Source organism: Gavialis gangeticus, unplaced genomic scaffold (assembly GCF_001723915.1).
Source record: "Gavialis gangeticus isolate Ggan-Ray unplaced genomic scaffold, GavGan_comp1, whole genome shotgun sequence".
NCBI classification, from domain to species: domain Eukaryota; kingdom Metazoa; phylum Chordata; order Crocodylia; family Gavialidae; genus Gavialis; species Gavialis gangeticus.
In genome coordinates this window covers 66,320,561-66,335,899 of record NW_017729025.1, presented here as the reverse complement: position 1 = coordinate 66,335,899, position 15,339 = coordinate 66,320,561, and positions in this window count along the sequence as shown.

Genomic DNA, 15,339 nt, shown 5'->3' with positions numbered 1-15,339 from the left:
AGTGCTCCTTCCTGCCCATGGCAGGGGGTCAGACTAGATGATCTGTCTAGGTCCCTTCCCACTCATCGATTCTATGAGTATTTGCATGAATAAGGAGGGTCACTTCCTCTGTAGGAGCTCTGGGGGAAATACTCCCTATAGCCTCTGCTGCTTTGCCATGCTTAAAAAATGTAGCACACATTTTGATCCACGGCTGGTCAGCCCCAATTGTCATGTATTGTTGCTTTGGAAATTAAGGGTGAAGTCATACTTTTAGTGAAGTCAGTGGCAATATTTCAAGGAAGATGTATTGGAGTTAGAATTTCACACTCCAGTTTTAGTTTACAATCCTCTTCAGAAAAGTCTGTTTTTTGTGACATTCATAAAGTACCTACCACAATAAGCCCTGCTCTCTGATTTGGCTTCTGGATGTTACCATGATAGAAATAGCAAGTTATCCTGAATTCTTTATATACATAAAAATTTTGTGTAAATTGATTCATGCTTTATTGCTGTTGGAACCAACCTGCAGACATACTTTGCTCTCCATAGAGATCAGCAGCAAAATATAGGTGTTTTACGTATGTATAGAAAGGAGATATCAACATTATTAATTGGTGGATTGATTTATCAGGGAAACGAATCATGGTCAGCATGTTCTTTCTTAATCTTTCATGGTAATAACTATTGTGCCTTATTGTGTTTTTCTTGCACTGTCCCTTCAAGGTCAAAGCCCTCATGTTCAGCACTTCAGGGTTCAGTTTGCTTTTGGCAGTTTTCCAGCCCTTGTGGCTCCTTGTTGGCTGCCATGAGGAGCCAGGGGGCATTTTGTTGGTTCCTCTCACACACCAGCACTGGACTAGGCCAAGGTCAGAGACAGAGCGAGTATAAGTTTTGCATACATATACAAAGGGCAATTGTTTAAGATCCACCCTGGATATGATTCCAGAGTTATGATAATAAATAACTGTTAATTCAACCTAGAAGTGTCCGGAGTATTGTTCCTGAACTCACAACATATCAATAACCGCTTAATGAAATATGTTAATTTTCTTTCTTTCTTTATCAGATAGAAAAGAGAAATTGCTCCTAGTTGAGGGCTCTGATATTCTCAAAGCCATATGTGTTTGTTTGTTTTCCCCTATGTCTCCCAAGCTGCCATCCTATACCTCATCTCTACGTCCCTCCAGTAGGAGGGAAATGCTGACTTGGAACTGAGAGTTGGAACCTGACGATGCCTGGATGTTTGCTTCCTGCCCTTTAGACTCTTTTTGTTTTACCCACAATGCTCATCTGAGCAAGGGTTTTGATAACCAACACCTATCAATGCTGTGAAAGGGATGCCCTTAGACAGGAGCCTAATTATTTTTGCTTTGTTATCCTACTGTACAGATCCCACAACTTACTTTTTTAGCAGATCAACCATAACATGAGAAGTGAAATACTCTTTTATCCCAAGTGGTGCAGTATTACTATGTGTGATACTTCAGAAAGTGTGTAAGAAACACAACTGCACCAATAATTGGATCAGTTATTTAGTTAGGAAGCATGATAGACAAGCTTTCAGGCACAAAATCACCTTCCTAACTGAAAGCTTATCTACCTTCTCTCTCAGCTATGTAGTGGGTTCAGTAAAATATATTACCAAATGAATCCTCCTTCTTTATCCCAAATCAGATTTGGCTATGACACAAAGGATTTCTGGGCTGACTCAAGCATGCTGAAAGGTAAATCATGCACCAGAACTATTGCGCCAGAATGGCTGAAGGAAACACAAGTCACGCATAGAAAAACCCATGGTTTTTTACTATGTAAGTTGTAATTCTGAATACTGAACAGTTTGATTTTGGAGATAGTTAAAGGAGGAAGCTTATGCACAAGCTAACCGAGAATTTAATGTTGTCAATGCTGAGAGGTGTATTTAGTGCAGATATGTCACTAGATATGCACATGCTTATGTGGGGACTCGCTAGGCTATGTATAGCTTCTACAGATTGGGGTGTTGCAGGTGGGCTTAATGTTACAAAGGATTAGTGCTGCCTTTTGGGACTGTGTCCCATGTGGAAAACACAAAAAGCAAGAGATGCTTGGTGATTATCTTTTATTGAACCAGCTGTATAACTTGGAGGGATGTTAGACAGGTTGCTGGCATAAAGTAGTTTGCTTATCTCTCCCAACTGTACAACTGGTCCAATAGAAAATTTAACTAAAAAAAAAAACCCTTGCCTCTCATGCCTTTCCAGGACCAATGCTCCAGTCCTATTACCACTCTTTGTAACCAGGGGTTCCCATCAGGAACACAATTGCTTCCTGTGTGGAAGCAGACATGAAAAAACAAGAAAAGAAAAAAAAACAGGTAAATGCATAAGGAAAATAAACAGCTTCCTCACCAAAATCCTATCTTTTCTTTCTTTCTTCCTTCCCTTACTGTTGCCCCGCCTCTTGGTTTAATCAGCTTCGAAGTGAGTAATCCCTCTTTTATATGGGAACAGGCTGAATACTGTTCGAAATATATGATGCTATATTTATTGTTTGTGTCACTGGTGACAGAGCACACATGACGATAAAGCTGATCTCAACTAATGCAATGCACTTCAAAATAATTTATGCACTTTAAAGTGAGGGTATGGATGTATTCAGTGGGCTATCAGTAGTCTGTGGGAGATGTGGATGATGACAGTATGGAACAGAATGGGTAGTTAATACCCAAAAAGACAAAATAAGACCACAGACAAAACTGAAATCTTCCATGGTGTTCTGATATATCCTCTGTTTATCATCACACCCTGCAGCCATGAGGTAGGGAGGGGCAGAGAAGTGCTGCTGAGTGCTGGGTGGGTGGGGATTTAAAGAAGGGGGGATTCAAGAGCCTTACCTATGCTAGGGTCTCAAAAAAAGTCCCCAGCTACTGCAGCTTCTACTACTGAGCATGATCTGCCCACCCCAACTGTTGCTCCTACAGCAAGACTAATGTCATGGGGTTGATTTTGCTGACAGGGCACAGATTCTCCAGGGGGATGATTCTGGTGCCCAAAGCTGCTGCTCCACCTGCCCACCCCTAATTACACTACTGATTACACAGAGAAGTCACTATAGCCTAGATTGAACTATTATTTATCCAAGTGTAGCCCAGGTACACCCAGGGGTATGCTCTGTCGGCAAGTGGAAGGGATGGGGTGCTCAGACAAGAGTGCTGTGAGAGGGTCCTGCCATCTGGGAGCAGTTCCCTCTCTTGTCTATAGATCCAGGCCAAGACAAAGTGCTTAACTATATACAAATTTATTGCTACACAAAAATAAATATGAATAAGAGACATTAAACATTTACAGTAGAATTAGTATGGGACATCATATACAATAACCTGCAATCAACACATTGGACCACTTTGAGGGACTACAAAACATAAACTGGGTGATTCACAGTGTAACCAATAATTAACTAATTAACCGTCCTGCACAGAATGAACATTAACACTCTGGAACAGGTAAGTCAAGGCATCAACACAATAAACACATATAAGCATCAACTTAGATAAACCCAGCTAAGTTGAGGTAGCAATGCATTAAACATACACAGGCAACAATACAGGTAAGTTCCAATAGTCGGCAGTAAACACCTATAGGTAATGAAGACAGATAAACCCATATAAACCCTCTTAAGGAGTACCCATAACTACAGTATGGGTATACAATGGAGGTGGGTGGGGGCTGCAGACCCTCCTCTCCCAAGCCCACCTCCTCTGTGGGACCCGCTTCCTTAGCAACTCGTGCTCCCTCTCTGAAGCAGCCAAGGCTTGCCTCCTGGTGGCCAGTCCCACAAGGGCCTCTCTCTGGCAGTGCCTCCGGCTCCTCTTGATGGCCTGGTGCCCCACACTGGGCACCCAGGGTGCTCCTATGGGGGCCAAACCCTCACTGGCTCCAGTTCCCTGGCCTGACGCTGGGGGTCTTTCTCCTTCCCAGCCCTGCTCTGGGTACCAGTGCTCTTTTAGTTTAACGTGGAGCCATACTACAGGGCTCTGGTTACTCAGCCTAGAGCCAGAACTAACTTGAACAGCCTCAAGCTGCTCATGAGGTCAGCTCTCCATGCCAACCTGCACACTGTGTGGGGCCTGAGCAGCCTCAAGCTGCTCCCAGGGCCAGCTCTCCATGTGCCAATCCACACATCACTTATCCAGCCGCGTGCCATGTTCACAAGCTCAAGGTGCCTTAAGCAGCTCCTAGAGCCTGAGCACTGTCCGCCAATCCATGCACCATCAAGGCTCAGGTGAGGTCCCGAGGACAGTCTTCTCCAGAGCTCCTCTCTCCTCACCGTCCCTCGCTGCATCTCTCCTGAGCTTGCTGAGCTTGCTCTCCTTTTATATGCTGCAGGTCTTCTGTCCCAAAGTCCAGCGGACCTGCAGTCCACAGTCTGGTCAGAGAGATCCTCTCCCCCTCCCTTCAGGAAAGGGGCAGGGCCTGCTTTCCCCCAGCTTGTTTCTGATTGGTGGATTTGCTCCACCAATCAGAATTGAGGATTCTTGAGCCCCCTGGACACATTGGAGCTTGATCAGGCAAGTCTGTCACACAAGGTTTCAAACTCATGTGTTTAAAGGTGGGCTATGTCCATTGAACTCAAATAAATGGCTCAGTTTTCTGAAGTGCTGAATACACAGCTTCTCCCAACTGACCATTAGTCATGTACTTTTCAAAACCAGGCCACTGCTTTAGGAACCTAACTTGAGGCATCCTTTGCTGCATACCGAGCAGCAAAGTTAGAATCTCCCCTCCCCGCTCCCTCCCCACCAGACAAAAACTCAGTGATTAAAACACCATCTGCTTTTATACTTTTAAACACATAAGACACTGAACAAGTTCTGTTCTTTTTGCATTTATTTCTTATGAATTCTGGCAACACTTAATTTCCCTTCAAAAAACAGCTGAACATTTTTTTTTCCTTTCAAACTGAGAGACCTATTTTCTTTCCAATTCAAAGTTTGACTAGCTTTAGACCTTTTATTTCTAATTGAATCATTGTGTAAGGGATGATTATACATACATAATCCAATACCTCAGATTTCAGTTATTCAGGACCTCCAAATGACCTCATTCAGATACCAGTGCAGGTTTGCAATGTATTGAGCACATCTACAAGAGACGTTATGTTGCTGTAGTGATGAGCTACAGCAACGTAACTCATCACTACGGCAATGTAGCGTTGGTGGGAACAAACCGTGATGCTGACACTACATTGCTGTAGCATCTAAAAATAACCATGCGCCACTGGGACAGTGCAGTACTGGTAGGTGCTGTGCAGTTATTTAGTAAGGTAAGTACTAAATGACTGCGTAGTACCAAATTCACAGTCGGGGCACATGTAGACACTCCCACTGTTTCCGTATGTTCCTTATCTATAGCCTCTGATTATTTTTAAATTAAATATACATAATGCTGCTGTCCAGTGTGCTACTTCATATGTTTTAGAGAGTTCAGAATGTCCTAACCTTTTCTTTTCTGGTTTCTTTGCTCTCCAGATGATCACAGGGGTAACAAGAAGCTTGATACTCAGGTGAAATGCACAGTACAGGAGATGCAACACATTAGATGCTTCCTGTCATTGTTGCTGCTTCCTTCTTGTGGCTGTGTGCTTCAAAGTATCAACAGAATACCACGTATACTGTATAGACTGGTTTTGTGCCCAATAGGGTTACTACCTCGTGCTCTGGATTGTCCAGAAAGCTTGGCAAATACGCAAGAAAAAGAAGCTGTTGGTGGCTGCTTGTTGAAACCCCTAAATACTATTGCTATCAAATTGTAAAAATCCACTGTACCTGTTGTTTGCAGTAGTTGGGCAGGAAGGCAATAAAAATCTGATATTGCTTACAGGAACTCCAAAGTCATATCCTCACAGCTTGTTAAGCAGGCTTTCAACAACTTTAAGGGGAATCAGGCTGAAAGTAACAACACAAAGTTACATGTTTCCAATTTGATTAGGTGGGCCTGAATTATTTCACAGTAAAACAATAATAAGTAGGGATGGATATAAGCCACAAATTTAAAATGTTGAATTTCATTTTTGGTTCTCTATACAGAACTATATATAGTGTTCTCTACTTTAAAAAGAAAAAAGAAAGAAAAAAATGGGCAAAATCCTCACTCCATAAAAGCTAATGCCAAACCTACCACAGGGGCAGATTTCCACCCAATGTACCTATACAAAAGAGCTTGCAATATAATGAAGGCAAGAATGAATAAGACATGGTGACAAATGCTGTTGGGGAATTAGTAGGAAAGAAGGAGAAGGAGGATTGCAGGAAGAAGATGACTGCGCAAAGCTAAATGGGGAGCAGGAACATGAGTTTACCTGAGGACATGCAGGAACATGAGTTTCCCAGGGACACCTATATCACGTGCACTCTGGCATATAGCAGGTTACCCCAGGTGGGGTAGGGGAGGCTGAAGCCAGCAACTGTGCTGGCCCCAGCAACCTTACCTTGGATCCTGGGGCCCTCCGGGAGCTACAATCACAGTGTTTGTGTCGCAGGAAGCCTAGCTGGCAACCAGAGCTGATTGCCCAATTTGGGGTGGCACACACTGCTATCATATATGCCACCTCACTTGTTTTTGGTGTGGGTTTTATTTGACCCCAAGAGATCCCCAGCCTCCCCTACCCCACCTGGGGTAACCTGAAGGATCTCCTGTGGTCAAAAAAATACCCCTGCAGGTTCCAGTTTTCAGTGGCGCATGCTGCACCCACGTGAGCCACTCAGCTTTGGGGGGTTTTGTGCAGGTTTTTCTGACCCCTGGATCCCCTTGCAGCATGAAAAACAGCTGAATGTGTGGTATGTGGTGCTGCAGCCATGGAGTGTGCATGGAGTGCGCCACAACCAGAGATAAAGCATTGCCAAAGAGAAGAATGAAAAAGGAAAGGTGAAACGGTGTAAGTTATTTACAAAACAACATGAGAACAGAGAAAATGGTACTGTATTTCCGTAGGTAAGGATAAGCATGCTAAAGGATAGCAAAATATGTTCCCTTACTTTGTGAGCAAAGATTAAATAGGCTATTTCATCTTGGTTATATTAAGAGGCTACTTAGAAAGCTTTTCTCTTGTCACACATCATATTATCACTTAAAATTAATGCATAGGAAACATGGATACTATGGCATATGCTACAGACAATTCAAATAAAAAAAACTAAAAAATCAGAGCAGTGCATATTTCATGCTTCTTATCTTTTAGGAAATTTTTAGAAACATGGGTTTTATTTTTCCTGTCTGACTTAGTTTCTCCCTTATCTCTCTATTTGCAGTACCTTTACAGTACAGCCATATTACTGCTGTTTGACCCTCACCTTGTGAATTATGTCGATAATAACTTAAGCAAAATAACTGTTTGGAGTTAAAAGGATTGTAAGACTTGCAGTAACTGTAAGATTGGAAACAAATCAAATGAAGCAAAAAAGAATAAAAAAAAACCCCATGTGGTGGGCAGCTGCCACAAACCACAAGTGAAAGAACAAAAAAGTTGCAGATCAACTGTTGAGCGGTTCAAAACCACAAGTTACTTTGCTCTGGGGGATTTTAACTGTGTAGGCATCTGTTGAGTGAAAAATATAGCTATATGTGGATCATGAACAGGATTCCTAAGTTAAGAACATCATGAATAAGGGAGTAAAGAATCAAATGAAAAGTACTCTTAGGTTTACTCCTTAGTCCAAATAGGAGAGTTGTTTTAGAATATAAAAGTTACAATATTCTTTGCTAACGACCATGCCTGCTCAAAATCATCATAGTAAGGAATAGAGTTGCACAACTTGGCAGTACACAGCTTCAAGAAAATAAATTTAACAGCATTTAAAATGGAGAATGGTATTTGAATGGAAGTAGAGATTAGCTGGAAAACTGCAGGATCCTTATCCAACTATATTAGGTACTTACATGATTCTTGTTACCATAGTATATAAATGCCTACATTGTAGATATCCTCATAACACCACTGATAGGGGAGTACTACAGGAAAGGAATTTGGGTACAGAGAAACTGTTAAGATTGCCATGGCAAACTCAGTGCTTAGATCAGAAATTCTGATTCCCAAAATGGTGTCTAATCTTGGAAACACCTAGGACCATAAAGAAAGTCCCCTAGGCACCTACATTTCTGCCATCAGGCATACACAGAGTTAGTTCAACTAAATAGTTGTAAAAATTGTTTTTTGCAAGCTTTCAGGTACAAACACCCTTCTTCAGGCATAAGGAGAGTCTGCTGTTTTGTGTTCTCTTGGATGGAATAGAAGCCAAGATGCAGGACTGGGGTTATCAGCTGGCAGGCAAGTTATAATGTGCCATAAATCCAATGTCTATATTTAGACATTTTATTTCATGGTCTAAATACAGACACTGGGTTTATGGCACATTATAACCCCAGCCATCCGATAACCCCAGACCTGCATTTTGCATATTAACTGCTATTTCCTACAGGAGAACACAAAACAGCAGACTCTCCCTATGCCTGAAGAAGGGTGTTTGTGTCCAAAAGCTTGCAAAGAACAATTTCTCCAACTATTGTTTGGTCTAATAAAAGATATCACATTTACCCAAAGAACTTTGTCTGTCTGTATCCTTAAAGCAACATGGCTATAAGACCCCCTAAGTTTCAGACCTGTCTTAGAACAAACAATCTTGTCATTTTTTAACTCACCCTGCCTGTCTTCCATATATATGTTTGTGACAATTGGTGTTGACTAGCTTTCCAAGTTTGCAAGAGGCAATTCAAGAGGGTTTAGGAGTAACCATACTGATTTTTTGAACATCTTCTCCCAAAATCCTCTTGGAAAGGGAAACCACCTAAACTAAGATTGAGGTGCTGAACAAGTTCTGATTTTAGCTGCTGTTCTGTCCTAATTGTAGATGCCTTTCTGAGAACACTCCTAGCAGCAGCAGAACCGAGGTACCAGAATATTTTGCTTTTACTCAAAATCCATGTAAGAATCTAATCCAAAGCCTTATGTGGCCTGTTTAGCCTATCTGAGCTAAAGTGATCTCTCCCTCTCCTCTTCCAAAGCCTTCCAGATCTAAATAGATGGTATCATTCCTTACTTCTTTGATTTTCCCCACCACAACCCCCCATAACTACTGAAGTGTAAATTCAGCTAATTTTCCACGCTAAGTGGCACCATGCAGTTGCCTTAATTCCTATGAAAATGAGCTATAGTGAGGCTCTGAAGGCTCTTGGAGTATGGCAACAGAGCAAAATGAACATAGCCTGGTCATAGCTATACTAATGTTGATCTAATTAGCAAAAGGAACATTTAGTAATGAAGACATGATGAGACACCCACAGCATAGGCTAACAACTTCCATATGTTCTGAGTCCCTATAAGGCTTTACTTTGTTTCTAGCCTGTATCTTCACTGCTGTTCTTGTCCATTCTGGCTCGATTAGAGTTGATGGGGATATGCCTACTCACACTGCAGTCATACCCTTATTTTGCTCTCTGGCTACTCCATCAGAAGCTGCTTGTCAGTACTTTACTGCGTCAAGCTGGAAGAAACTGCTTCTATCACAGATATTTCTAAAATTCCTCTGAGAAGTAACTCAGCTGAAATCAGGAGTTGCATCTGTGTAACTGATGAAAATGAGATGAGAATCCTATTTTTCTGGAATTCAGCTTTTGTTGGGCCCACCCATCGTTTTTTTTCCTTTTAATTTTCCCCTCAAACGATCAGTTATAAAATAAAATGCAACATCTCAAGATAACCTTTTTACCCAGCTTTCTTTACTTCTGTGCATAGCTGCTGAATCGACTGCCCTGTCACAGTCAGCTCAAGGTAGACTGTATTAATGCTAGCCAAGGAGGCTAAGAGGGAGAAGATGATCTTTTACAAGTATGTCTGGTGGAAAAGAAACACTAGGGAGAAAGTAGGTTCATTAATAAATGAGGAGGGAGAAATCTGCAATGGTTATAAATGGCTGAACTCCTGAATTACTTCATAAAACCAGTCTTTCATAAAACAAGTAAAGGGGAAAAAATTAGTAATTGGGAGGCTGATGAAAAGTAGGCAGAGAAACAATTGGAAAACCTGAATACATAAACAAATGAAAGGGTCCAGAGGACATATGGCAGAAACTAAATAGTAGATTTAGTATATGACTGGCAATTATTTTCTAAAGAGCCATAAGGGAGGAGTAGTAAACAATATCAAGAAAGTGGCTAATTCAAAGGGAGTACAAATTACTTGGAGCTACAGCTGGTAGGAAACAAAATTTCAAAATTCATCTTTTTGTTTTACAAAAAAAAAAAATCTTATTTCCCAACTAACTTGCTAGGTACTCAAGATATTTTGCAATAAAAGATTTTTCACAAAGTACAATTTTTAAACTACTAACAACATAGACTCATGAAAAAGTAGGTCTGGAAGGGACCTCATAAGGTCATCTAATTCAAACCTCGGCTCAAGATAGGCTTATTCCTAACTAAACCATCCCCATCAAATATTATTTCAGAGGCGGGGGGGAGTTTCTAGCTGCCTCATAGTAAGAAGGACTGTCTCAATATCCAACCCAAATTTTCCCTGATGCAATTTGAGGCTATGTATCCTAGTCCTGGCCCCATCCTCTTGATAACCACCCTTCAGGCTTTTGTAGGCTGCTATTAAATCCTACCCCCACCACCATTCCCGGTTTTCTATTCACCAGACTTAAACAATCCTAGCTCTTTCAGCCTTTCCTCATAAATCACATGTCCCAAGCCTCTAATCATTTTTGCTGCTTTCCACTAAACTCTTTTTAATCTATCCACATATTGGAAGTGTGGTGCAGTACTCCAAGGGAGGCCTCCCAGAGCCTAGCAGAACAAAAGGATCAGTTCCTTTGATTCATAAGTGATGTTTCTATTAATATGGCCCAGACTATCTTACCATTTTTCTCTTTCTTTGGAACGAACAAACACTCCTGGCTCTGTTCTGTTTATAGTTCACTCTAATCCCCAGACTCCTTTCTGCAGTAATTGTGCCCTAGTCTGTATTTGTATAAGATTAGTGCACATACTTTTTCCATCCAAAGTGTAGGGTTTTGAATTTTCCCTTCTTGAATTTCATTTGACTGTGGTTTGTTTTCTGTTTGTAACATTTCTCCAGTTTGTCCAGGTCATTCTGAATCCTACCCCTAGCCTCAACCTAATTTGGTATTATTTGCAAATTTATTAAGTGTTCTTTCAATTCTGTTCTCCAAATCATTTAATGAAGAAGTTAAACAGCACTGAAGCATGGAGAACCCCATCTGATGCCTCCTTCCAAGTAAGCATTGAGCTACTGATGACTACTTGTTGAAGATAATGACCCAACCAGTTAGGCATCCACCTTATGGTACTTTCATCTAAACTGTATTTCCTTAATTAAATAGAGAGAATGTTGTGGTAGATAGCTGCTAAAACCCAGGTATATCACATTCACTGCTTTCCACCCTAGTTTTAAAATAATGGAACAAAAGTTAAGAAAAATGATTAAATCTCTAGAAGCTATTAAAAATGAATTATTTTTAAAATGTGAATGGATGATTTTTAGATTAGATTAAGAGGTTAATGAAAAATTAATATGTTTAGACTTAAGTAAAGCAATTGATAGTCTTGTTTGGAGGAAAAATAGTATTCAATTGGCTAGACTGTGAGCACTGCTATATAAAATAAAAGCTAGTTGACGAACTGCAACCAAAAGGAAATGTTAAGGGCAATGTAATCAAGCCTGGCAGATGAATCTATTAGCTTACTTCAGGAATTGGCTTAAGTCTTCTCTTATTGCTTCAAAATCATGAAATAATTTGCAGTATGTTATTAAAATGTGTAGGTGATACTGAACACAAGAGCAGGAAATAAATAAAAATTAGTTTAAGTCAGTGGGAGCCAATTTTTTAGCAGACGTGCCAAAAATTGATCCCCCTCGCCATCCGCTCTGATTTTCCTTCCTCTGACCAATGTGCTGATCTGCTTTCTGCTGTGTATCTACTGCTATACTGCCTGTCCCTTCCCTTGATCTGCTGTATGCCATGCACAGAGGCTGTCTGTGCCACTTGTGACATGTGCTGCAGGTTGGCCATCCCTGGTTTATGATAGTTTTATTCTGGGGAAAATAATCCACACTAAAACTATACAGGAAGGAAATACTTGGAGTACTAGGTGGTTTGAACAATTCAGATTCTAATTTTCAGTTAATTCCTTTTCAACTTAGTACCTTGAATAAAATAGCCCCAATTAAGCAGCTAAATTTGGCAATAATGCTGTAAAGGTACTAATGCTGTATTTGGAGTATGAGACAGACATGTGCTAAATGAAGAAAAGTGAGAAATTGGGTAAGAAGAATTGACTCCTTAAAATGGGTTTCACTGGATAACTCAGATATATTTACCTCCATGAACCTTCCCACCTAAATTCCAGTTCTATTCCTATTTTATTCCACAATAAAAAAAATACCATCATTTTCAGTAGACAATTACTGTAACTTTTCTATTAGGCCTGCATCTGGAGAATTTCTTGTGCCACAAATTTCTCTAGGCTGTATTGTAATTTTGGATAAAGGAACAATTTATTACTGAGATGAAACAACATAGAAAAATTGTAATCGTAAGAAAACATTTCTAATCAATATTTAAAAGTAGACAAAATGGAAAAAAGAATTTCAGTTATTGGCTTTGTCCTTCTCTGCACTTATTCCATTATAACCCTTGTAAGGTAAATAGGCCTGTTTCTGGTAACAATCCCATGCTTCTCTGTATCTGTCTGTCCATCTGTCTTGAAACAAAACTCCAACACTGGAGTCATACACAGGAATGGCATAAGGTTGTAGTTATTATGTATTTACGAAGGAAATAATATATAGCAATTCTGTAGCTTTTCATTTGTACTATCAATATAATGTTTATACATGCTAATATTCAAAGTCTGGTCTTACTAGCTACTGGCTGGTGAAAATACATTACTCGAATTCTCAATAATATATTACACAAATTTATAAATATATATATATATGAGAATTACAGTAATATATATTTGAGAATTTATTTGAGAATACACACACACTCTCTCAATTTTTCTTGAATACCTCTCCTTTTGTGACTTCTCCCCATCTCCTTGTCCTTTGCCATTCAGTATTAGTGTACTTCTCACTGTCTGTATCAGTCTCAGGTTGAGATTCCAGGATGCTTTCCATTAAAATTAGTTTCTCAAGGATTTTGAGACCTCCTTTTTTCTCCTTTCTAATGTACTGCTGTTCTCGATCTGCCAAGACGCATTTTGAAAGGAAAACTCCATCTGTATTTTATATTTACTTCTCTGAAAGATATTGTCATTTCACTCCCTTTCTTCTCCTTAAAGCTTTCTGTGGCAAGTCTTGAAACACTTGCTTCTTACATCTTCCCAGAGTAGGACTGGGAAGAGCTCTCTACCCTTCGTCAGAAATTGCTTCTTTTGTTCAAAATGGAGGGAGTTTAGAGAGCTCATTGTGCACTCTGTGGCGTGGAATACCTGCTGTAAGTATTCTGCTGGATCTCTGTTCTCCACACCTTTTAGAAATCCTCTTGTTCTCATGTTACTTGTTCTGTCATGACTTTCTATAATCTCATGGGTTTCTATAATCTCAATTTTCTCTGCAAGCTCCTTTTCTTTTCAATCATCTTAATTTTGTTTTCAAGATTTACTGATGATTGCATGTTTCCAGGTCTGTAACCCTGCCCCCATTTCTTTGATAGCTTCTTTGAATGTTATCAAACACTGCCCTCTGATTTCTGAGATTAATTCAACAAAGTCTTCTCTGGTCAAAGGGGATGTTTGGTCTTTCTCCTCTGCTCTGCTTGTTCTGTTTTTTCCTGCAACAGACATCATTGATGCTGCAAATCCTGTGAGGTCTTCTGAATGAGGATTGTGCAATAAGTTTCTTCTTGGAATGTAATTGTTCAAACTGATCCCCTTAGATGGGGCAAGCATTTTACAAACAGGGGAGTTCAGGGGGTCAGGTATCAGCAATGTTTGTGGATTGTGCCGTCTCACCCTCGGGTTAGGGACAGACATTCAAGAAGCCCAAGCCTGAATTGATTCAGTCTTTGCCCGATGGTCTAACCTGCAGAGAGTGAACCAGTTTGCAAGTGGATAGATGTTTGGCACATGCCTGCAGTGGCTCAGGTCAGAAGCCCAGGGGTGCTAGAACAGCCTTCACTTTCACAGGGAAGCTGAGCTGAGGAAGGGGGAGAGGAGTGGCCAGGCCCCAGTGGGCCCGCCCCAGTGGCTCCCTGACAGGCAGGATTCCTGGCATACAGGGCTGCCCAGCCCCAGGGGGAACTCTTCCCCCTCCTCCCTCTTCCCCACCACCATGGGGCGAGGAGGCAGGCCCCCCTGTTCAGGAGCTCTTCTCCCTCCTCCTTCCCCACCCCCAGGTGAGGAGGAGGACTCTGTGTGGCTTCCTGGCCCCAGAGAAGGACTCTTCCACCTGTTTCTCCCCCATCACTGCAGGGTGGGGAGTGGGGGCTCTATGGGATGCTTCCCAGCCCCAGAGGGGGACTCTTCCCTGCCACTCCTTGCCCCCCAGGGCAGGGGGAGGCTCTGTTCCATATTGGGGGGAACTCTTCCCAGAGGGGCAGCAGGAGCACAGAGCTCAACTGGGCAGGGTGTGGGTGTGTGGGGTATGAGGGAGGATAGGGAGGGTAGGGACCCCCACACAATCTCCCTATGGTGTGCAGCCCCATCTGCCTGGCAGCAGCAGGTGGTGGTGAGGTCAGGGCACTCATTCCCAGCACAAGTGCAGCTCAGGCCAGCACTCCATGGGGGGAGGGAGTGGAGCCTGCCTTATCCCCGTAGCTCTGCTCCCTGAGCCTGCAGCTCCAGCACTCACAGTCAGGGAAGCCCCACACTGGAGCCAACTGTGTCCCCTGCTCCCTCTTGTGCAGGTCCCTGCACTCTGCTGGGAATGGAGGGAGCCCCACCCCCTGCTTCCCCACAGAATCCAGTGAGGGGTTTCCCCTCTGCGAGTGTGGAGCTGCAGGCACACAGCACTGAGCCCCAGGGATAGAAGTGGCCTGTGAGGCTGCACTCTTCACCCTCAACACAGCGTTGGCTGTTGCAGCATGGAACAGAGCCCCACTCCCCACCCGGCAGGACAACCAACCCAGTGTGGCCCCATTAAGGTGAAGGGTCAGGAAGAAGAGTTAATTCCTTCCTCTATCCCTTCCCTGCAGCCAGGGTCTGCCAGCTCCAGGGGCCACTGCTGAAGTCCCCTCTCCTCTGTTCTTTGGCAGACAGACTGACCCCAGCTGTGGTGGGGGAAGAAAGGAATGAGGGAAGAATTAAATCCCTCCTGCCCACTTTGCCTTATTGGGGCCATGGCAGCTGGTGTCTCAACTAG